The following is a 24,202-nucleotide window of genomic DNA, read 5'->3' as shown; positions in this document are numbered from 1 at the left end:
TGCCTCCTGCCGGAAAGGGCTTTTCTTAGCTGTCTGTATTCAGGAGGTCCAGGTTTAAACACCCAAGCAGTTTTCCTTCTCATCTTGCAAGATGCTCTTATGAGATGCCGCCGTCCGCGTGCCTGCAGTGAGGATCTGTGGGTGTGTATTTACCTGTCCTTTCAGCTGCACTTGGCTTGCTTGCCTTGAGCCTGGCGCCGTCTAGTTTGCCATCGCTGTGAAGGGGCTCCTTTCTGGCGCCACAAATTCTTAGGTCTGAGCTCATCCTTAAACAGCGTCCTGTCCAAGGCGCTGGGAGAGGTGGGTTGTCTCCTACTTGACCCTTAGGATTCAGCACCTGTCCGAGGGGACGGCCCGGCCTGCCTCTAACTCTGTGTCCTCTGTGTGCGCATTGCGATCACAGAAGCCAGAGAACAAACTAGCGGTGACCAGTGGGAAGGGGAGGCGGGGAGGGGGGAGGAGAGAAAGAGGCACCACGAACGGGAGAGACAAGCGGCGAGTGTGCGCTGTGTGACGCAGGGAGCAGAGCCGGCACTCTACGGTAACTGCAAATGGAGCTGCTGGTTAGTTACTGTCGTGCCCGACTCTTTGCCACCCCATGGACTGTAGCCCTCCAGCCTCCTCTGTCCATGGAATTCTCCAGGCAAGAATGCTGGAGTGGGTTGCCATTTCCTTCTCCAGGGGATCTTCCCGACTCAGGAACTGAACCCAGGTCTCCTGCATTGCAGTGGATTCTCCACCACTGAGCCACCAGGGAAGCCCTTAAATGGATTATAATCTACAAAAAATATTGGATCACTATGTGGTACACCTGAAACCAAATAATGTAATATATTATATTGAAGTACAGTTGATTTATATAAAATATATTTATTTAAAATATATATATTATATATATATTTATAAATATATATTTATTTAATATATATATAATATATATATTTATAAATATTTATAAATATATATTTATATAAAATATATTTGTGTATTATATATTTATATTATGCATAATATATATTTATTTAAATATATATTTATTTAAAATATATTTATTTATATTTATAAATATATTCATATTTATATGAATATATAAATCAACTACGCTTCAATTTAAAAAATGAAATAGGCAGAGTACTTGAATAGACATTTTAATAAAGACAACATACAAGTGGCCAACAAGTGCAAGAACTTAACATTAACATCAGGGAAATGCAAATCAAAACCACAGTGAGCCATCACCTCACACCTGTTACAAGGGCTATCGTCAAAAAACAAGAGATAAACACTGATGAAGACATAAACAAAAGGGAACCCTTGTCCACTGTTGCTAGAATGTAAACTGATATAGCCACCGTGGGAAACAGGATGGAGGCTTCTCAAAAAATTAAAAATAATCGACCATATGATCTAGCAATCCTGTTTCTGGGCACATATTCTAAGGAGATGAAATAACTATCTCAAAGGGTTATCTGCACCCCCATGTTCACTGCAGGGGTACATGCAATAGCCAAGACATGGGAACAGCCTAAGAGTCCATTCATCACCACATGAATAGATACAGAAAATGTGATATGTGTAACACAATGGAATAATATTAAGCCATTAAAAGGGAACCTTGTCTTTTGTGACAACATAAACCAGATGGTATTATGCTGAGTGAAATGAGCCAGACAGACAAAGACCAATATTCCATGCTGTATGACCTAAGTACTGTGAAAGGGAAAGTCACTCAGTTGTGTCCGACTCTTTGCAACCCCATGGACTGTACAGTCCATGGAATTCTCCAGGCCAGAATATTGGAGTGGGTAGCCTTTTCCTTCTCCAGGGGATCTTCCCAACCCAAGAATCAAATTGGGGTCTCCTGCATTGCAGGCAGATTCTTTACCAACTGAGCTATCAGGAAAGCCCATATAAGTACTCTGGGGAATCTTTAAAAAAAAAAAAGGCTGATTTCATATAAAATGAATAGAATGATTTCCCAGGGCTAGGGGAATGAGGAAACAGGGAGATGTAACTCAAAGTGTGTACCTTCTGACTTATGAGAGTGAGTTCTGAGGCTCTAACACACAGAATGGTGACTATAATTACCAGTAATGCATACGTTATCTGGAAATTGGTGATCACTCCACCACGCACATGTGTATCAGATCATGTTATACACTTTATTGGAAAATAAAATTGTATGTATTTAAAACCGAGGGGAAAAACACAGATAAATTGGCATTAAAAAAAAAGCTACATCTCCAGTCCCTGGCCATGTGGACAACTGTAGTTTTACACACTACATCACCAAAGATGTGAGCAAGAGGAGAATGTTGATGCTTTTGTATGGTTTTGCTGTTAGAGAGGAACTCTGACGGTGGGTTCTTCCCACGGATGAGAATCTCCCAGAAGCCCCTGATGAGGACCACTACACTCACCCACTGGCCACTGTCAGCCACTGTAGGTGATTAGACCAGTTGCTGCTGTTGTTTACTCTCTAAGTCATGTCTGACTCCTTGTGACCCCATGGACTGTAGCCCACCAGGCTCCTCTACCTATGGGATTTCCCAGTCGAGAATACTGGAGCGGGATTAAACCACAGACTATCATGCAAATAAATGCAACTATCCGCAAAGACAGGCTTATTGGGGAAAAAAAGCTCCAGACGTGGTGTGAAAAGTTGGGGTTCCAATCTCAGGGCAGTTGCTCCCTAGTGGTGCCTAAGACAAGTTATAGAACCTCAGAGTCATCGTCTCTATGAAGCAAGTAAAACTGCCATCCTGGGACCACAATCAGGACTAAATGTGCTATGTGCTAAGTTGCTTCAGCCGTGTATGACTTTGTGACCCCATGGACTGTAACCCGCCAGGTTCCTCTGGCCATGGAATTCTCCAAGAAGGAATACTGGAGTTGTTTGCAATGCCCTCCTCCAGGGGATCTTCCTGACCCAGGGATTGAACCCACATCTCCTGTAGCTTCTGCATTTTGGGCAAATTCTTTATCGCTGAGATACCAGGGAATCCCTAAAGGACTAAATGAGATGATATCAAAAAGTACCTCCCAGACCCTGACCCCACCAACATTTGCTTCCTCAAATTCTCAGGGCAGATCATCTGCTCACAATTTAATCAGTGAAGGAACATTGCTCCGTCTGTAGGGATGCCTCCTATAGAAACCACCTCACAAGTGTCCCAGAGAATCAGCAAAGATGTCCTTGGCCTTACAAAGGTGGAAGACTGGAAAAACCCTAAACGGCCATCTGGAGAGGTGCAGAAGAGAGAAAACCACACTGCATCCATGCTGGGCAGACCACGTGGCATCAGAAAGAGAGCTCCTGGGGAGGAACATCCCAGGGAAGGGCAGAAGAAGTTCGCAAAGCCATGTGTGGAGTAAGACGCTATTTACTCAGAAAGACAAAAGGCGACAGAGAAACAGACAACAACACGGAAAATAAGTCCTTCCTTCTCATTTTACACCGCTCGGGTAGGGATCTTCCATTAAAACGTAAAGCCAAGGAAAACTTCCCACAAACAGGGATCTTTGCACCTGCGCTCGTCTAACAGCGGGAGAACAGAGGCAGCACATCATCACTGTGGTGACGCACCAAGGTGAGGGGAGCGGGAGAGGGGGGAGAACCGCACACCAAACGCCAGGTCGGGCCGCGGCTCTGCTCACGGGGAGCTGGCAGACACGGTTAATTGTATGCCACTGTCTTCTCTGTGTCCGTGAGATGTTTCGGGTTGCGGCTAAGCCCCAATGACAGCTAGCACACATGAATTCAAAGGAGCCAAGCGTGACATGATACAGGCCTAATTAGGAACTCGGAATAGAGACCAAAAAAAAAAAGGATAATATACATTGGTGAATATAGTCAGAAACTGCCAGCTGCCAAATGTTTGCACTTTGAATTTCATCTCCAGTTGGGTGAAAATGCCCATGGATCCCAGAACACTGGAATAAAACTCCATGTGGTTCCATTTTTATGGGTGAATCTGAAACCAGGTGGTTCTGGAGAGAGAGTTCCCATAGCCCATGCCCTCCTGCGGTTCCCTGGATGCTTAGAATGTTTTCCTAAAACGAAATTACAAACATGAATCTCTTATATGCAAGCAAACTTTCATACCAAGTATGCCAATTACAGGCTTGTCATTTTCTCTCTGTAAACCCCAATTTTTAGCCATAAAAAATGTGCTTATGATACAACATTTTGAGCTCAAAAGAATCAATTGTTTCAGGGGGAAGGGCCAGTGGTGGGGGAACTTGCAAATATCTTAACTTCCTTAAGGGAAAACAATTCTTCAGAAATGAACCATTACTGGTTTTGGTCAGAATTCAGCGATCCTCTGCCCTCATTTTATTCCCAAATTTTTGTCAATGTTAGGGCATCAGAGAATCTTTTCTAAAATTAAGGGAAGAGGGTCTCCTGGAGATGGAAAGAGAAGGGGTAAGTGCCTATGGAGGGAAGCAAGGATTTTAGAAAATAAGGTCCACAAGGAGAGGCACACACTGGCTCACACGGAGCTGGGAGTGTGTTGATGATAAATAAGTCTATCTCCCCCACCCCCTCAAGCTCAGCACCTTCTGGGACTTGTTTTTCCAAACACAGGCACAATGGCGTTGGGCAAACAACTGGCTCTGAAGCCAAACTTGGAACCGTCTGTCATTAGGAGTATTAAGCCATGTTCTTAGCCATATTTCAATAGAGGAGGTTTTTTGCGTGGTTTAATATAGCCATACCCTTTTCTAGCAGCCACATGCTCTAACTCTGACACACGTGAAGATAGAGGATCTTCGGGGAAATGTAGGATCAAGGGCCATGAGACACTGGGTTACAGTTCACGAGGATTTGCAATTTAAGCATATGACGACTGAACACGGGATGGAGAGGCACGGGGAATGTATCTTTCAGCGCCTACGTCTGCAAGTAGGTTAATTAAGTCACCAACGCTCTGCAGAGAAGCGTGTGAAACACCGTGATGGAGCGAACTCTTCTCCAGGGTTACACGATTTACAGCTGCACCATCCGCCAAGAAGGGGCAGTCGTGCCAGGCTTCTGAAGAGACGGCTCCAGGCGCTCGGCTCACCCTGCGGAGAAGGAGGGGGCAGAGGACAGGGCAGCGATGGAGGGCCCTGTCCTGGCTTCGCTCAGCCCCCTAGGCAGCGGTGGCAGCCCGCCTGGGAGCGGCGTGCACACCTCCGTGAGGGGGGCCGCGGGGAGGGGCGCCCACAGCATGCCAGGGGGTCTCGGACACAGAGGGGCGCTGCTTCCACCCAGCCCTGAGCCTCTTTTGCCCTGAAGGAGAAACCCCCCCTTCCAGCTGGTGCCCACCCAGCCTGATGAGCGCCCCAGAACCCAGAGTCTGAATACGATACACACAGCCCTAGGGTGCAGGCTGCGCTGTTTCTGTCTCCAATCAAAGCGCCTAACTTGGTCTTCAGCTGCTGCACCTGGAATAAGGCGACAGGACACATGCACCCCCCCAGCAGTGTGTCCTCTGAAATCTCCCCAGTTTAATCTACCCCAATTCCTGCCCTTGGGGTCTCAGCTAATCCCCAGAAGCCAGGGACAAGGGACACAGAGCTCTCCCCTAAAAGCCTTACTGCCTAAAAGGGGTGGAGGGGGTTGAAACATAAATGGTTGAGACTCAACAAATACTCAGCCATCTCTTTCTTTTAGAAAAACACCTTCTATCCGCTCTTCTTGGAGAGGGGTGCCCCGTTTGGGCTCCCTGGAAACACCCTCACCCTTTCTCTTGGATGCTGTGGTTGTCTGAAAAAGGCCTCCCCCCGCCAAGACCCCCATGTCCTGCCCCTGGAACCTGAGAACACAATCTTACATGGTGAAATGGACTTTGCAAGTGTGACTAAATTAAGGACCTTGAAATAGGGAGATTATCCTGATGATCCAGGTGGGCCCTAAATGACACCACAAGGGTCCTCATAAGAAGGGGGCAGAAGGGGATTTGACAGGGACGGAGGAGGAGGAGGAGGCCGTATGGACATGCAGGCAGAGGATGGAGTGATGCGGCCACAAGCCCAGGAACGCCGGCCGCCACGTGCAGCTGGAAGAGACCAGGAAGGACCACCCCTGAGAGCCTCCGGAGGGCGTGCAGCCTGCCGACACCCTGACTTCATCCCAGGGATGCTGACCTAGACTTCTGGCCTCCAGACTGTTAGAGAATACATTGCTGCTGTGTTAAGCCACCCGGTTCATGATAATCTGTTGTAGCGGCCACAGGAGGCTCTTACAGAGGCCACGATATAAACAGTTTTATAAAAAGGTAGAATTCAGTGCCCTGTAGGCTGTTGCCATGAATGGAGAGAATGCTTCAGGTCTGTCCACTTCAAGTTGGCAAGATGCCCTGCTGCAGGGCCAAAAATACACACACACCCCTCGGAGAAACCCCAGCACCTCCCAGTTCATGGGCCAGAGAAGCTGAAGATATCCTGTGGGAAAGAACAGAAGGCCAGCACCTTCTGCTGTGGTTTTCAGCACAATACAGAGGTCAATCCTTTGCCCACAATCCCCTCCAGCATCCCTCACCCTACTGCAGCCTCATTTTAGCTTGGCTTGTTCTCCAGAGAACCCAAAGTTATGTCAGGGTGTCTTCATCAGACTCTTCAGAATTTAGAGAATGAAGCATCCAGCTCATTATGAAGAGGGGAACCACACAATCAACCATCTAAACGAGGACAGCATGTGAACAGGAGCCCCAGAAATACATGAGCCAGGGCACAGGGCATGCAGACAGCACTTCTCAAACTTCCGCGGTTATGCAGATCACCTGGAAATCTTGTTAAAAAGGCAGGATATCATTCAGGGGGCATGAAGGGTGGCCTGCAGAGGCTGCTACCCACCCCGCCCACCCCAGACCTCATCTTGAGCAGCAGGACAGCAGGACGTTTGCACTTGTGCCCACAGAATGAATTCAAAATGCATCATTCAGTGAGTGAAATGTCAGAGAAGAAGACCCACAGAGGGAAACCCCCAAAGCCGGTGCGGTAGGGGGTTCCGGGGATGGATTCCTGCAAATGTGTTTACATTCACATGCTTTCTCCCAAAAGGTGGACAAAGAAGTAATACCGAAGGGTATAAATGATTATCAGTATCGCAGCAATGGAAGTGTCAAAATTAGACTCGGTTTTTCACTTCAGTTTCCTACAGAGAGATAACTTGAATCTGAAACTCTATTTGAAAGACAGTCAATGGGACAAATGTTGAGCAAATAAAGAATACGCCTCTCATGGGCTATGAGTTGCCTGTTGCAAGGAACTAAATAAAAGGGTATGTTAATGCTCCAGACAAAACCACAACAGCACAGTCTCCTTGAATTCAAGACAGACACTGGATGAATGTGAACGGAGCTGAACGCAGGATGGTCGGGGTCGGGGCAGCGTGGGGCTGGGGGGCTCCATATGTGGAAGCAGGCAGTGGCAGCCAGGAGTTAGACTCCAGCAGCACAGAAGGGCCTCCAAAGCTTCTTCAAAGGCAGATCAATCGAGCCAAAATCACTGCTATTGGGGCAGAGGATGGAGTGGGACCTCACCTCTCCCTTTACTCACAAAAGGAAGCTGAAAAAGAGATCAGAATCAAATCTGGCCCCTCTCTGGCTTCAGGACTGATCAGCGACACACCCACCATCTTGCAGCGCGCAAGTTCCTCTGCTGCTGGAGATGTGTGAGCAGGCGGCCGCCAAAGCACCCAGGAGGGAGGAGAGGAGAGAGAGGAGGCGACTGCAAGCCACGAAACACAAACCCACCCACCCAGAGAAAGCCCCACACCAAAATCCCAAAACACACACAACACAGCTCACGCCAAACAAGACACAGTAAAGACAGCAGCGTGAATTCATTCCAGATACAATGAAGTTCATAGGAGAGCCTAGCAGAAGCGTGAGCTATTTTTAAAATGTTAAAGGGATAAACAAAACATCTAATGTATTCATAAACAATTTTAAATTATGAACAAGAGGAATAAATGAAATAAGAATAGATGTATATGAGACAGAAACAATTATAACATCTTTAAATGAAATATAAAGCCACTAAAAAGTTTTAATTTACCAGGCAGGATAAACTCTCAAGAATACAGTCCAGAGTCCAAAGAGTAGAATGGGGGACAGAGCTGAGGGTCACACCAAGTGCAGAGAATGGTAACAGTTTGTTCTAATGTATGAAAACCTGTTATGAAGCAGGGAGAAAAAACCGAGAAGCTCCAACACACAGCAAATTGAAATTCTTAGAACTGAGAATAGGAAAGAAGTGATATTTGAAAACTTAAAATAAACAATGGATAACAGTTTTACAGAACTGGAGAAAGACATAAGTCCTCAGATTGCAAGAGTGTTAGAATAAATAAAAATAATCTATGGCTAGAAGGTGTAATGAAATACAGAACATTAAAAATAAGGAGACAACCTCAAAATCTTTGAGAAAAAAAGAGATTGCTTATAAAAGAATGATAAGTACAACAGCAATAGATTTCTCAGCAGCAACAAGAGATTTCAGAAGGCAATGAAGTAACATCTTTAAAGTAAATGAGGGAAAAGATATAACCTTAAGGGATTTTAAACCAATCAAACTATCAATCAAGACTGAAAACAATGAACCACAAAAACAAACTAGTCATGAAAAAATGGGCAAAGTACTTGACATTTCTCCAAAGAAGAAATACAAATGGACAATTAGCACATGAAAAGATACTCAGCGTCATTAATCACCAGGGAAATGTAAATCAAAACCACAGTGAGATAGCCCTTTATATTCATCAGGATGGTTATTAATTTAAAAAAAAAAAACAGAAATAACAAGTGTTGAGGATGTGGAGAAACAAACACTTGAGCCTTGATGCTGTAAATCAAAAATAGTGCAGCCACCGTGGAAAAACCATACGACAGAAACTCAAAAAATTAAACAGGATAGCACCACAGGACCCAGCAGTTCCACTCCAGAGTATACATACACCCAGCAGAACTGAAGGCAGGGACCTAGGTATTTGCACACTCATGCTTATAGCAGCCTTATTAGCAACAGCCAAAAGGCAGAAGCAATGCAAATGTCAACTGATATATGAATGGATAAACAAAATTTGGTATATTCATGCAACAGAATATTCAGTTCAGTTCAGCTCAGTCGCTCAGTTGTGTCTGACTCTTTGTGAGCCCATGAACCACAGCATGCCAGGCCTCCCTGTCCCTCACCAATTCCTGGAGTTTACCCAACCCATGTCCATCGAGTCGGTGATGCCATCCAGCCATCTCATCCTCTGTCGTCCCCTTCTCCTCCTGCCCCCAATCCTTCCCAGCATCAGGGTCTTTTCCAATGAGTCAGCTCTTCGCATCAGGTGGCCAAAGTATTGGAGCTTCAGCTTCAACATCAGTCCTTCCAATGAACACCCAGGACTGATCTCCTTTAGGATGGACTGGTTGGATCTTCTTGCAGTCCAAGGGACTCTCAAGAGTCTTCTCCAACACCACAGTTCAAAAACATCAATTCTTCAGCGCTCAGCTTTCTTTATAGTCCAACTCTCACATGCATACATGACCACTGGAAAAACCATAGCCTTGACTAGACAGATCTTTGTCTGCAAAGTAATGTCTCTGCTTTTTAATGCTATCTAGGTTGGTCATAACTTTCCTTCCAAGGAGTAAGCGTCTTTTAATTTCATGGCTTCAATCACCATCTGCAGTGATTTTGGAGGCCAGAAAAATAAAGTCAGCCACTGTTTCCCCATCTATTTGCCATGAAGTGATGGGACCAGATGCCATGATCTTAGTTTTCTGAATGTTGAGATTTAAGTCAACTTTTTCACTCTCCTCTTTCACTTTCATCAAGAGGCTCTTTAGTTCCTCTTCACTTTCTGCCATAAGGGTGGTGTCATCTGCATATCTGAGGTTATTGATATTTCTCCCGGCAATCTTGATTCCAGCTTGTGTTTCTTCCAGCCCAGCATTTCTCATGATGTACTCTGCATATAAGTTAAATAAGCAGGGTGACAATATACAGCCTTGACATACTCCTTTTCCTATTTGGAACCAGTCTGTTGTTCCACGTCCAGTTCTAACTGTTGCTTCCTGACCTGCATACAGGTTTCTCAAGAGGCAGGTCAGGTGGTCTGGTATGCCCATCTCTTTCAGAATTGTCCACAGTTTATTGTGATCCACACAGTCAAAGGCTTTGGCATAGTCAATAAAGCAGAAATCGATTTTTTTCTGGAACTCTCTTGCTTTTTCGATGATTCATCGGATGTTGGCAATTTGATCTCTGGTTCCTCTGCCTTTTCTAATATTATTCAGCCATAAAAAGCACTGAAATTCTGACACATGCCACAATCTGGATAAACCTTGAAGACATTATGCTGAGTGAAAGAAGCTGGACACAAAGGACACACAGTGTGTGGTTTCACTTATACGAGGTCCCTAGAAGAGCCAAATTCATGGAGACAGAAAGTAGAAGAGTGGTTGCCAGGGGAAAGAAAGGGAGAAGAGAATGGAAAGTTATTGTTAATGGGTAAAGAGTTGCAGTTTGGGAAGATGAAAAATCCTGGAGATGAATGATGGTAATGGCTGGAAAACAAAGTGAATGTAGGTATGCCAAGGAACTGTACACTTAAAAATATTTAAAATGGTAAATTTTATGTTATGAATACTTTATCACAATAAAAAATTTGCAACCATAAAAAGCAAAAGCAAAATAAAGATTTTTTATGTACACCAAGAATTCATGAATTTACATCCTATGGATCTCAGTTAAAAAGAAAATTATGACAGCATGTATTCAGGGGTAGAAAAAGTAAATGCAAAAGAAATCTATGGGAAATAGAAGCAAAAATGAGCAATGCAACTGAGAAAATATAACAGTAAATTTAACGATTAATTTTTAACATAACTTCTTGATTTAAACAATAGTGGTTAAACTAAAACAACGGTACATACATGCTAAAGTCTTCTGTTGTTGTTCAGTCACTCAGTTGTGTCTGACTCTTTGCGACCCCATGGACTGCAGCACTCCAGGCTTCCCTGTCCTTTACCATCTCCCGGATCTTACCCAAACTCATGTCCATTGAGTCAGTGATGCCATCCAACCATCTCATCCTCTTTCGTCCCCTTCTCCTCCTGCCTTCACTCTTTCCCCGCATCAGGGTCTTTTCTAATGAGTCAGTTCTTCACATCAGATGCCACAGTATTAGAGCTGCCGCTTCAGCATCAGTCCTTCCAATGAATATTCAGGACTGATTTCCTTTAGGATGAACTGGTTGGATCTCCTTGATGTCCAAGGGACTCTCAAGAGTCTTCTCCAACATCACAGTTCAAAAGCATCAATTCTTCTGTGCTCAGCTTTCTTTATGGTCCAACTCTCCCATCCATCCATGACTGCTGGAAAAACCATAGCTTTGACTAGACGGACCTTTGTCTGCAAAGTAATGTCTCTGCCTTTTAATATGCTGTCTAGGTTGGTCATAGCTTTTCTTCCAAGGAGGAAGCATCTTTTAATTTCATGGCTGCAGTCACCATCTGCGGTGATTTTGGAGCCCCCCAAAATAAATTCTGTCACTGTTTCTATTATTTCCCCATCTATTTCCCATGAAGTGATGGGACCGAATGCCATGATCTTAGTTTTTTGAATGTTGAGTTTTAAGCCAGTTTTTTCATTCTCCTCTTTCACCTTCATCAAGAGTCTCTGTAGTTCCTCTTTGCTTTCTGCCATAAGGGTGGTGTCATCTGCATATCTGAGGTTATTGATATTTCTCCTGGCAATCTAGATTCCAACTTGTGCTTCATCCAGCCCAGTGTTTCTCATGATGTACTCTGCATAGAAGCTAAATAAGCAGAGTGACAATATACAGCCTTTATACACTCCTTTCCCAATTTGAAACCAGTCCATTGTTTCATGTCTGGTTCTAACTGTTGCTTCTTGACCTGCATACAGGTGTCTCAGGAGGCAGTCTTTATTGTGGTCAAAAGAAAGAAAATAGAAATACTGTGCAACTCCAGTCTTTGTTACAAAAATTTTAGTTGAATATCTTAAAATTTTAAGGATAATCACAAAAATAATGCAGATACAATCTGTAGTTTAGCAGACGGGAAAAACTTTCTCATATAACTTTTAATCAACTTTCAAAGTAATGAAAGAAGGAAGGAAAGAACAAAAGAAAGAAGGTGAGAGGGAGGGAGGAAGGAATGTAAAAGAAACTTACTAACAAAAAATAAAATAAGATGGTAAATGAAGACCAAACGTTTTTGTTAATCACAACAAATATTAATGGATTAGATTTACCTATTAAAAGATGTTATCTGATTGCATTTCACACAGATAAATTGAAAATAAAGAAAAAATAAAATACACATATATTATCCAAAGGTAAGGGAGTCATATTAATAGAAAATAAAATGTAATTTAAGCCAAAAAAGCATTAAATTCTATAAAAAAAAATAATACTATATCATAGGGGAAAAATTCATCAAGAAGATATCAACAACTATAAACTGTACCCTTCAACAACATAACTCCAAAACATAACAAGTCCAAGCTGGCAACATCATACGGCTAAATTAATAAACCCACTATTACAATATTTGCAAACTATGAACTACAAATGATAAGGAAATCCCTTAACCTGACAAAGGACACTTACTCAACATCTACTACATCAATCACAGGAACATCACATAAGACTTTAGAAGGTCTCCTTAACACTGAGGTCAAGACAAGGATGCTTGCTATACTAGTTACATTTAAATTGTTCTGAACATTCTATCCAATGCAACAAAAAAATAAAGTTTTAGAAACAGCAAAAGAAGAGATGCTCTAAGAGCCTATTTATCTACAGGTAAGTATCAGAAACAGTGATGTTTTGCACGGTTGCTGTGCTGTGCTTAGTCGCTCAGTCATATCCAACTCTTTGTGACCCCGTGGACTGTAGCCCACCACATGTGACTAGATATCAAATTACGGTAGGCAGAGTAACGGTCCTCAAAGATGCCCACACCCTCATTCCCAAAACCTGTGGATACGCTACCTTACATGGCAAAAAGTACTTTGCAAATATGATTAAGATTAAAGATCTGGAGATGCAGAGATGATCCTGGATTACCCAAAGTAGGCCCAATCTAATCCCATGGTCCTTAAAAGTGGAGATGTGATAATGGAAGCAAGGTTAGAGATATGTAATACGGCTTCCATTTGAAGAGATGTAAGACCATATAGCCAGGAATGTGAGTGACCTCCAGAGAGCGGGAAAAGGGAAGGAAACAGATACTCCCTCCAGCTTCTGAAAAGGAACCCAATCCTATCGACATCTTTAATTTATCCCAGTGAGATCTGTCAACAAAGCTGCACAACAGTAAATCTATACTGTTTAAAGATTCTACATTTGTGACACTTTTAAAACAGCAGCAGTAGATCATCATACAAAAATGAAAAAATAAAAGTCAACAGCAAGTCCATCACCAAACAACTGACTATACAACATAATTGTTAAAGTTCCCATTCACAGTGACGATATGAAAGGCCTTGAGAAATAAACTTAAAAAAAAAATATAAGAAGAGAACTATATATTATCAAAAGATGTAAAACAAGACCAGAATAAATGAGAAGACATATTATGGCATGAATTTGAACATTTTATCTCATAAATATGTCAAATCTGCCAAAAGTAATTTATAAGGTCAATGTAACTATAATACCAACAGGATTTTTTAATATAACTTTACAAGCTTATCTTAAAATTCAAATAAAAAAGCAAAGGGTCAAGAACAGTCAAGAGGATGTTGAACAAAATTAACAGTGGGAGGAGATGTCAAGGCTATCATAAAATGACATTAGATAAAACAAAAAATTCTTACTACAGGGAAAATGAGAAACAGAATTAAAGTTAAAAATAATACTCACAGAATATTTCCATTCATATGAAATTTAAAGAAAGGCAAAGCTAAATATTTATTGTGTAAGGGTACATATACATGTGGAAATCAGTAAAGAAAACCAAAGGAGCAGTTATCATCAGGATTGGGAGGAAGGAGGGAAGGGGATAAGACCAGGAAGTAGCCTGCAGAAATGTTCTGACATATTGTCAATGTCCTGTGTCATAACCACAGCTGATGGTTTATTATTTCACTTTATCATGGTTTATTATTATAATCCTTAATTTTACGTGTGTGTTTGTAGATCCTTCTTCTGTTGGTAAATTTTACAATAAAAATATTTTAATGACAACAGTGAAATGATGGACTGTTCCATCCATGAGGCTGTGACAACTGGTTATCCATAAGAAAAATTTAAAATGAGATCCCAACTTTACTCTCCACATTCAACTGTATCACAGATGAATTTGAGCCCAAATTGTGAAAATTGAATTTCCCATTTTCATACTAACATTCAGTAGGATGTCTTTAGTCTCTTAAAACAAAGAAAGGTTTCTTAAACAGATATAAAAAGCATAAGATCTTCCCTGGTGGCTCAGTGGTGGAGTCGGCCTGCCAATGCAGGAGACACAGGTTCCATCCCTGATCTGAGAAGATCCCACATGTCATGCAGCAACTAAACCAGTGGGCCACAACTTCTGAACCTGTGCTCTAGATCCCAGGAACTGCAACTTCTGAAGCCCGCACACCCCAGAGCCAGTGCTCCGCAACAAGAGAAGTCACTGCAATGAGAAGTCCTCACACTGCCACCAGAGAGTAGCCCAGCTTCACCAGAACTAAAGAAAACCCTTACAGCAACAAAAACTCAGCCCAGCCAAAAAAAACATACGATGTAAATTAAAAGAGCAATAATTTTGACAATATTGATAGTAAGATGTCTGCACATCAAAAGACACAGTAAAACAAACAGATGAAAAACAAACAGTGGAAAAAGAAGCCATAGGCTGGAAGAAAATATCTACAATGTGCATAATAATGCATAAGTTATTATATGCAAATACGCATTTTTTGAAGTCTTTCTAATCAATAAGATAAAAACAGACATTCCAACATAAAATGGCCAAGTAACAGGAACAGGCAGTTTGCAGAAGAGGAAACTAAATGGCCAATCACTACAGATGAGACACTCTGCCTCCCAAGTAATCGGGCATTAAACCACCAACCTATGCCCGCCAGCTTGGCAAACATTGTCAAATTCGGCCATTACGACTGTGTCAAGTATAAAAAGAAAAACGAGGGATTTTCATACCTGCTAGTGTGTGTGTGTGTGTGTGTGTGTGTGTGTGTGTTAGTTGCTCAGTCATGTCCGACTCTGTGCGTAGCCTGTAGGTTCCTCTGTAGTAGTAATGTACAACGGTACACAGTTTTGGAAAGTGATTTGGGAATATCTGACAACATTAGAAACATCGGCGCCCTATGCCTTAGCAATGTGGTTTCTTGGTACAAATTTTTGCTCACACGTATAAGAGTCTGAATGAGACAAGTGTGAGTATGTCTACAGCCATGTTACTGGTTCTAAGGAAAAACAGGAACTAAGCTAAATGTCTACTAAAAAGCTAATGTTTAAATTGTGCTAATTCCTACAATGAGAGAATATAGGGCAGACAAAATAAATGAACTAGAATTATATGTGCAACCTCAAAAACATAATGCTGAGTGCAAAAAAAAATAAGTATGTATACAGTATGATACCATTTATTTTTTCAAATCTGCAAACCATTATATAGATAACATTTACTGATACATAAATGGGCTTCCCAGGTGACACCAGTGGTAAAGAACCTGCCTGACAATGCAGGAGACATAAGACACACAGGTCCGATCCCTGGGTCAGGAAGATTCTTTGAAGGAGGGCATGGAAACCCACTCCAGTATTCTTGCCTGGAGAATGCCAAGGACAGAGGAGCCTGACGGGCTACAGTCCATGGGGTCACAGAGTCAGACATGACTGAAGCAACTCAGCACACACGTATGATACATAAATATGTTGTAAATGTATAAAAATATGTACAGAAATGATAGACAATAAATTCATACCAGGGGCTACCTCTGGAATGCAGGGAGGGGTTGGGATCACAGAGAGGAACATTGGGGCCCTTCATTTCATCTACACTGTTAAGATTTTATAAAGATGGTGGATATATAGACATATGTCTATTATTCCCTATTTTCTTAGAATGCTCAAAATATTTCCTAATTAAAAAAAATTATTTTCATAAAGATAACTGCAGTCCTTCTGCAGGGAATATTTGTCTATAGCTGGGAGCATCTGCTTGCTCCCAAGTCTATGAATTTGCACAGTTATCTAGTAACCACTAAGACACATCCTACCACTGAGAATATGACCCACAGTTCTGATAAGACATCAACTAACTTCACGCCACAACCAGGACTTGGCAAGTAGGTAAGATGATACAAATTTTTCTCGAAAAACAGAAGGAAATGTTACTGTTAATAAAGCAATCCAAATGTAATGAATATTTATAGGTGGTGAAACCCAACCTGCCAAAATGATCTGATTAATACTACAGTGGGACAGCGAAGCCTGGTAACCTTTTATGATAAATTACAGGCTGTGCGTCAGTGGTCCAGTGGCTGGCAGAGGGTGACTCGTGGTCTCTGGTCCCCTCCTTTCAAAGGACTCCATATGAAGAATGACGGACAGAGGTGCAAGGGGAGCAGGGGGGCCACCTGGACGCGTCAGGGTTCAGGGAGAGTGTAGGAAGTTCCAGAACTGGGGTCCGCTCTGCTCTGGATTGCTGTCAGCTGGAGAATTAGACGGACTTAGGAGAGTTCTACGTGGGATAAAAATACAGTCAATGTGAAGAAATCTGCAGTTAGATGGCTTCAGCCTCAATGGTACAGAATTCCACACGGGCAGCTCCTCTGCCTCCTGCCCGTCTTCCAGAGAAGAGAGCCCGCATCACACCCATCACTGACACCTTGAAAATAGATGGTCTTCGGGTGATATGCATGTTTTAACTCGTGAACATTAATGGGAGTTTTGTGTACGTATTGATTGCCAAAGAAGCCTAAAGTTTAAAGCATTAATTCTGAATTCCAAGATGTTTGTCAATTCCGCCTAGACCTTTAGTCCTCATCAGCACTTGGTATTTTGAACTCCTTTTACTCTGCATATTTTAAAAGAGGAAATTTAGGGGCTTATCTAATCTGATCTATGTCTCCAAGCCCAGGCCCTTAACGGGTACGTCGATACGCATCCATATTTAGGCCGAGATGAATGGGCACGGCATGCATGTGCATCGACAGCAGGGCCGGGCATCCGTCACAGAGACTGTGGGAGCAGACGCGTCAGGTCCCCAGCCCTGACCCAACACGGCTGAAGATGCTCCCAATATATCAATAATGATCTGCGTCTGAACACTTCTCAGGGAGATCACACGAGCCATGGGAGAGAGAGATTTTCCCAAGCCCATATTGTCTTCCCCTTGCCCCTGCTTTGCGGACCCCCAGATGTGACCTGCCTTGGTCCCATCCTGAAATACAGACGCTCATGTCTCTAGAGGTCACTGGCCACAGCAGCTTCCAGGCCAAGAGCGAAGGGAGGTTCGGGGATTAGCACAGGACGGAGCTGACGTCAAGAGCTCCGGTTTTGGGGTGCAGTGGGCAACTTTCTCGGACCATTTCCTGGCCAGGCTCTCTTACATTTCCTGGCAGACTGGGGGCTGTCTGCTCGTCCAGACCCACCTTGCCACCCTCTGCAGCTCTCATCAGCCTGACCCTTCTCCGGGGCTTGTGCCTTCTCAGTCCTTCCCCGCAGGGACCCCTCCATCTGCCATCCACCTCCAGCTTGAGGTCCAGATGAAGCGGCCCGTCATGCTTCTGCACCGAAGCTCCTCCACCTTCTACCCAGATGGCCCCTGGAGAGCTGGAGACCCTCTGGGAGGGTCAGTTTCTCACCTCCCAAATGCCAAGAGGACAGGGTATCCTCTTGGGGTGCTGGGCAGGGCTGACCCTGCATCTCACGTGCGGCCAACGTGCAAGGCCAGCTGGATCTTCCTCTTCTGGCACCTTCACAGAATCTGCATGTAGGAGCCAGGGAGGTGGAAAAATAGAAGGAGAAAAGAATAGACACTAATAGAAGTTTATGAATTACACAGACCTGGCAAAGGGGGTGTGGCTTGCAGGTCTGCACCTACCCCTGAGTGATGAACCCCACAGAGCAAAGCCAGATTCAGCAGTCCGGGTCAGGGTGGAGGGGACACATGTATGCCCATGGCCGATGCGCACTGATGTGTGGCAAAACTACCACAATATCGTAAAGCAGTTATCCTCCAATTGATTATTTTTACAAAGCCCTGGACAAAGTTCCCAGCTAGCTCACCCAGTAGAACACGAGACTCTTAAAAGCCCTACACAGACATTCTTCCTTCTTCCCCCTGCATCTTCAACATCCCTACTAGACTCTTCCTTCCACGTGTCTTCAAAAACCCCCAACCAAAAGCTCCGCTGGACCCCACACCCCTTCCAGGTGCCTCCCAATCATGCCATTCACCTTAAAACCAAACTCCTCCCCAAGCCGCCCTCTGGTACTGTCTACATCTCCAGCCTCCCATGCCCTCTGCCTGGTTCTCCCACCACCTCTCTGAGTGAAGTCTGATGACCACTTCTACACCAAATGCGCTCCGCAAAGCCTCCTCCTCCGAGACCCCTTGGCTGTATCCAGCTACCAAGCTCTCCTCCCCTTCCTCTCCTTCCTTCCTTCTGTGATTCCACGCTTCTTGATTTTCTGCCTACCTCCCTGGCTTCTCACCCACCTCGGTCTTTCCTCTTTCTCCCTTAAATATCCGAGTCTCTTAAGACCCATTCCATTCTCACCTTGTTCTCTCTCCCTACATGACCTCGCCCCTGCCTTTGGCTTCAAGTTCCAACTCTGTTACCAGCATTAGCTAATGAAAACCTGGCTCGTGAGAGCCAGACTTTTTCCTTATTCATAAAGCATCAGCCAGATCTGGCTTCCCCCAGCCCCGCTGGCGAATTAGACTGTTTCCCTCCTCTGAAAACCTTCAAGAAATCCCTTCACAGATATAAACATTCTTATCTTCCATCGGTGGTCTCTCCATCTTTGTTTTTGTCCATTGGGGTTTTAGAGCATCTTCATTTTGGCAGCTAATGAAGGTTCCATAGTAGATGCTCAATAAATGTTTGTGGACTCAAGAGAGGGTCTTGGTGATAAAGTGCTTGCTGCGTAATTAAAAAACATAAGGACTTATACACCCAAACTTAAACAGAACTTCCAAAGGAAGATTCCTGTGATCTCATTAAAGATCTGTGTCTCATTAAAATCTTAAGACATATTCGTGATGTAAACAGCGATTCTGACAACATTTAAGACCACAGGAGCAAAGCACGGAGGATGCTTCTGTTTGCTGGAGTCCTGGCTCTGCGGTCTACCGGCCGTGCGACTCTGGGAAAGTGTCCAAATGTGTCTGAGCTTCAGGCTCCTGGGCTACTGGATGGGGACAAAAATAACTCCCCCTTGAGGTTTTTATGAAAGATAAATCACATAATTCATGTCAAGGGCTCAGGGCAGCGTGGGGCACATAATAAGCATGGAAAACATGAGCATGCAAACTCATTCTCCAGGAAAACTAAGATAAAGAAAACAGTAGGAAAGCTAAAAGGGGGAAAAACTCAACAAAGGCACTGCCATGCACCCAGACAAGGACAAAAGCAGCTTCATAAAACATAGGAAACGCCAAGAGGCTTTTCTAATTCCCACTAAGTAGCCATGGCTCACCCCGCCTTCACGCTGACCCAACAGTAAAACCAGGAGACAGACGAACACTGTGTCGTAACCTGGTCATCCTGTATCAGGCTCCATCATATGTAGTGTTCCAGGGGACACGCGGCTTAACCTGTGGTAAATTTAAATCTGTTTAATGCCTTGTATTACAACAAGCTCCTACCATAAATACAAGTTCTCGGGAGAGGAGGCAGCCTGGTATACCATCACTATGTCATTCACACTGATGAACCGGATCAGTGGAGTGTTGGTCACACGTGTGTGTCTTCACTCCAGGGTGCTGGACACCAACCAGGACGATGTCAAGGCCTCATCCCGCTGACAGTGGGCAAATTCCCACTGATCTAGGCTACAGGCAGGCCTCCCACCCTCAAACCCTTCCCCTCCAGGCAGAGAAAACCACCATCTCCAAGCCACCTGGGCTGTGGTCTGCCTAAACCTAGGGTGGTCCTCAAGGGGAGCCATCTCACCCGTCCCTCTTCACAGGTCAGTAGGACGACAGAATCAGGACATGAAATTGAGGACCTCAGACACCAGCCAGGCCTTGGGACCCCTGCAGCACCCATAAATTTAGGCCTAAATCTCACAGAACTCATGACAGACAAGCCCCCGCCACAGCTATGCAATTACTGTGGGTGGCAGACCTTTCAAGGAGGTTCCTTTGAATTACAGGAATCTTATTAGAAGCTTCTGACCTCTTGAATTTGCAAGGCAGAAATCTCTTGAAAATTCAATACTCTTATTAATGCTAGCTCTGCTAAAAGAAAAAAAAAGCAACTACATGCAGACAGACAGACGTGCATATCAATGTCTGTGTTCGAGGATGTGACACCCATCTTACCAGGAGAATGCTTGTCCTCCCAGGACCGGCTGAGAGCACAGACGGAACCGCCCGGCTGGTCCTGCTCGCAGGCTCCGCAGAGAATGTTCTAGCGTTCCTCCGTCCCAGAGGGGACAGGATGAAAGCGAGAAGCAGGCAAACAGAACTCAAGTGCGCCTCTCTGTGTGTACATCCAGCCTGTACACACAGAGGTTGTACGGCGCACACACTGAGTCTGTGTGCCAGTCTGGGATGCCATCCAACCATCTCACCCTCCTCGCCGGCTCCTCCGTGCACCCTCCATCTTTCCCAGCGTGGGGATGGCAGAGCACGGAGAGGGGTGGGACTAAAAACAAGGGGTGTGGCCAAGGAAGGGGCGGAGCTCATGACAGGGGCTTCACAGAGGGGCGAGGTCAGGAAAAAATGACAGGTTAATGCAGGGAGGAGGGTTCCCCTGGTGGGTCTGTGGTAAAGCATCTGCCTGCAAAGCAGGAAACCATCTACAGTGCAGGAGATGCAGGTTCGATCCCTGGGTCAGGAAGATCCCCTGGAGGAGGGCATGGCAACCCGCTCCAGTATTCTTGCCTGGAGAATCCCATGGACAGAGGAGCCTGGCGGGCTTCAGTCCATGGGGTCACAGAAGCAGCTAAATCACCACCACTGCAACGTAGGGAGGAGGGGCAAGGCCAAGGAAATATTCTATCAATGGGGGGGGGGGTTGTCTCATTTTTTAATTAAAAAAAAATTAATGAGAAAATGTTAAAGCCCTGCGAAGATCACTAAGCCACCTGGTGCCACCACGTCATTTGGCTCTAATTTACTTTTTCTGGATAAGCCCCACGTGCAGAGGACGCATTCCGAATTCCAGGTGTGGAGGGCCCCTGCCTCCTGCCCAGCACGGTCCGCTGGGAGGGCTCAGCATCCAGGAACTCGGGTCTCGCCTCCCTCCTCTGCGTCGTGTCCGTTTATGTTATGTAAGCCGTGTGGGTTCAAGGGTGTCTCTCTAGCACGGCTTACTGGGGACTGCATTTTCTCTGGGGTGCGCAGTGAGCTCTACATCAAAGCCTGATTGAGCAGAAAATATGTGCTAATGTTCACAGCAGTACTCTATTATAGCATAAGTGTGCTTGTAAATATTCACTACATGTTATTACGCCATTTGAACCAAGAATATTGGGAGGTGAAAGGTCGGCCCAATGCTCTCTCCGGAGGCAGCAGTTTTGAATATAACCAAATGGGATAATGGTCAGAAATACCCAGAGGGGGCAATGTACCGCATCGTAAAGAATTGTGCTGTGAGTTTTAAGTTTTCAGGACAACAAAGATGCCAACGAGATGGCTCATAAGCAGTCATTATTAATGGAATGACAAGGCTAATGTTACGCAGAACGTCTTCGAGACAATAAATCTTGTCCCTGTGCCATTAGTACTCCTTACAACTGCAAATAGCAGTTAGGTTATAACCTAACATGGCAGAATTTTATCCTCTCAATCTCTAATGTATTTTATAATGCTGTTAAAGTCAGGAATCGCAACTGTTTAAGCTCACTTAATCTAGGAGAAGTTTAAACACGAATTTTAAATGCAAAAAACCGCTTTGATATTAGTTTTTCTTAATTAAATAGGAGATCTTTATAAGAAGTAGATCTTTTTAAACATGCATCAGCCTCTAGCAGATAAGCATTGTTGAATTTTAAATGCCACACGTTTTTCAAGCTCAACTTTGCCTGTTATGGTACGGTTTTATTTATGGGTTGTTGGCTTTTTTGTTTGTTTGTTTTGGGATTTTTTTCTTTAAGAAAAGGATTATCTTCATGGAAGAACCAGGTTTTACATGTATTTATTAAACTGGCTTTGCATTCAAGCTCCTCTTGGCTACTTGACCAAGCTTATAAACGTATATATGATCTAGAAAAAATGCTACTGCTGAACCTATTTTCAGGGAAGGAATGAGGACACAGATGTAGAGAATGGACTTGTGGACACAGTAGGGGAGGGAGAGAGTGGGACAAACGGAGAGAGTAGCATCACATATACACACTACCAGGTGTAAGGTGGCCAGCTGGGGAGACGTGTAGCACCGGGAAGCCAGTCTGCAGCTCTGTGATGACCTGCGGGGATCGGGGGGAGCCCTGTGGAGGGAGGGAGGGAGGGACGGGGTGTGTATAACTGTGGCTGTTTGCGTTCTTGTACAGCAGAAACCAACACAACATTTTACAAATTTAAAAAAATAAAAGTTGTCTTAAAGATAGAAACATTTAAAAATAAAATAAAACGTGTGTACACGGTTTCCTTTTGAACTGGTGTGAGCTCATCTTCCTTTAAATAGAGCAGAACGTGGACTTTGAAGAAAAGATGAGCATTGTGGCCCCTTCTGTTGCCGTCACTGATCGCTGGGACTCTGAGAACAGGCAGTCAGTGCAGACCAGGGGGCAGCGTGGTGGGATGGGCAGCTGCTGCAGCGGGGCAGGCAGTGGATGGGGCAGCCCCGGAGAGCCGTGCAGACCAGCCAGGTGAGCGGTGGGAGGCGTGTGGCGCGGACCTGGCTCCAGAGGCCTCCCGCGATGCCCCCGTTCCACAGGACGGCGGCCGGGCCTTCAGACCCCACGGCCTCTGACCCACAGGTCTAGTCACAGGACCCGCGGGGCGCCGGTCACTCCAGGAGGCAGGCTTCACCCGTACTCCTCTGGCGACTCGTGGAATTTCTGGCATGTTCTCCAGGAGGGCCCTGAACCCGCAGAAAAGCCCCACAGGACCTCCTCTCCTAGGCAAGCTCCTCGTCTTCCTTGGAGTGAGGTCCTACCGCAAACCGGGTGTGCGACCGCAGACCGGGTGTGCATCCGCAGACCGGGTGTGTGTAGACCGGGTGTGCGTCTGCAGACCCCAGCCCTGCCAGGCAGCCAAGATGGGCCCCAACAAGCTTCCACAGCAGCTCCTTTTGGGGAAATTGTGGGTCACCACTGAACTTCAGGGTAGAAACACAGTATCCTGTTAATCTGAAGCTTCCTCCCAGCCGTGTGTGTGTGTGTGTGTGTGTGTGTGTGTGTGTGTGTGTGCACGCGCGCGTGCTCAGTCATGTCCTACTCTTTGTGACCCCATGAACTGTAGCCCGCCAGGCTCTGCTCTCTATGAGATTCTCCAGGCAAGAATACTGGAGTGGGCTACCATGCCCTCCGCCAGGGGCTCTTCCCCACCCAGGGATCGAACCTGCATCTCTTAGTCTCTTGCATTAGCAGGCCAGTTCTTTACCAGCCTGTGCCACCTGGGAAGCCCTTTTATAGTTTATGCACAAGCTGTCACAAACTTCGTGATTTCTTTCTGTTCTCAGAGTCATGTGAGACAGCCCCGTAATACAGATGAGGAAACCAAGGCAGGGAGTGACTGGGAGAAGGCCCACTGAGGCAGCAGGTGAGGTCCAGGCTCCGATTCTGGTCCTCTGAGTGTCCTTATGCCTCTGGACCCAACTGTTTCCCATCATGTGCCATGAGATGTCACTGATCTCTGAACTGTCAAGTCTCTTTGAGACACATGCAGTGCAGCTGTATCGTATTATCAGTCAGTTCAGTCGATCCGTCATGTCCGACTCTTTGCGACCCCACGGGCTGCAGCACGCCAGGCCTCTCCGTCCATCACCAACTCCTGGAGTTTACTCAAACTCGTGTCCATTGAGTTGGTGATGCCATCCAACCATCTCACCCTCTGTCGTCCCC

At 45.0% G+C, this 24,202-nt stretch overlaps 1 long non-coding RNA gene across 1 annotated transcript; it reads right to left on the bottom strand.

Annotated features, from left to right (window-relative positions):
- Nucleotides 1–1,132: 1,132 nt before the first annotated feature.
- On the bottom strand, nt 1,133–20,824 carry LOC145532943 (uncharacterized). Its single transcript, XR_014073724.1, has 3 exons — nt 20,514–20,824; nt 19,667–19,784; nt 1,133–5,067 (listed from the first exon to the last, which is right to left on the bottom strand). It is a non-coding gene; the product is annotated as an uncharacterized LOC145532943 (long non-coding RNA).
- Nucleotides 20,825–24,202: the final 3,378 nt, after the last annotated feature.

This window comes from Giraffa tippelskirchi, chromosome 2, assembly GCF_054371585.1.
Source record: "Giraffa tippelskirchi isolate mGirTip1 chromosome 2, T2T-mGirTip1v1.2.pri, whole genome shotgun sequence".
NCBI lineage: Eukaryota > Metazoa > Chordata > Mammalia > Artiodactyla > Giraffidae > Giraffa > Giraffa tippelskirchi.
Note: the sequence above shows the minus strand (reverse complement) of the source record. Positions and strands in the feature narration are given on the sequence as shown.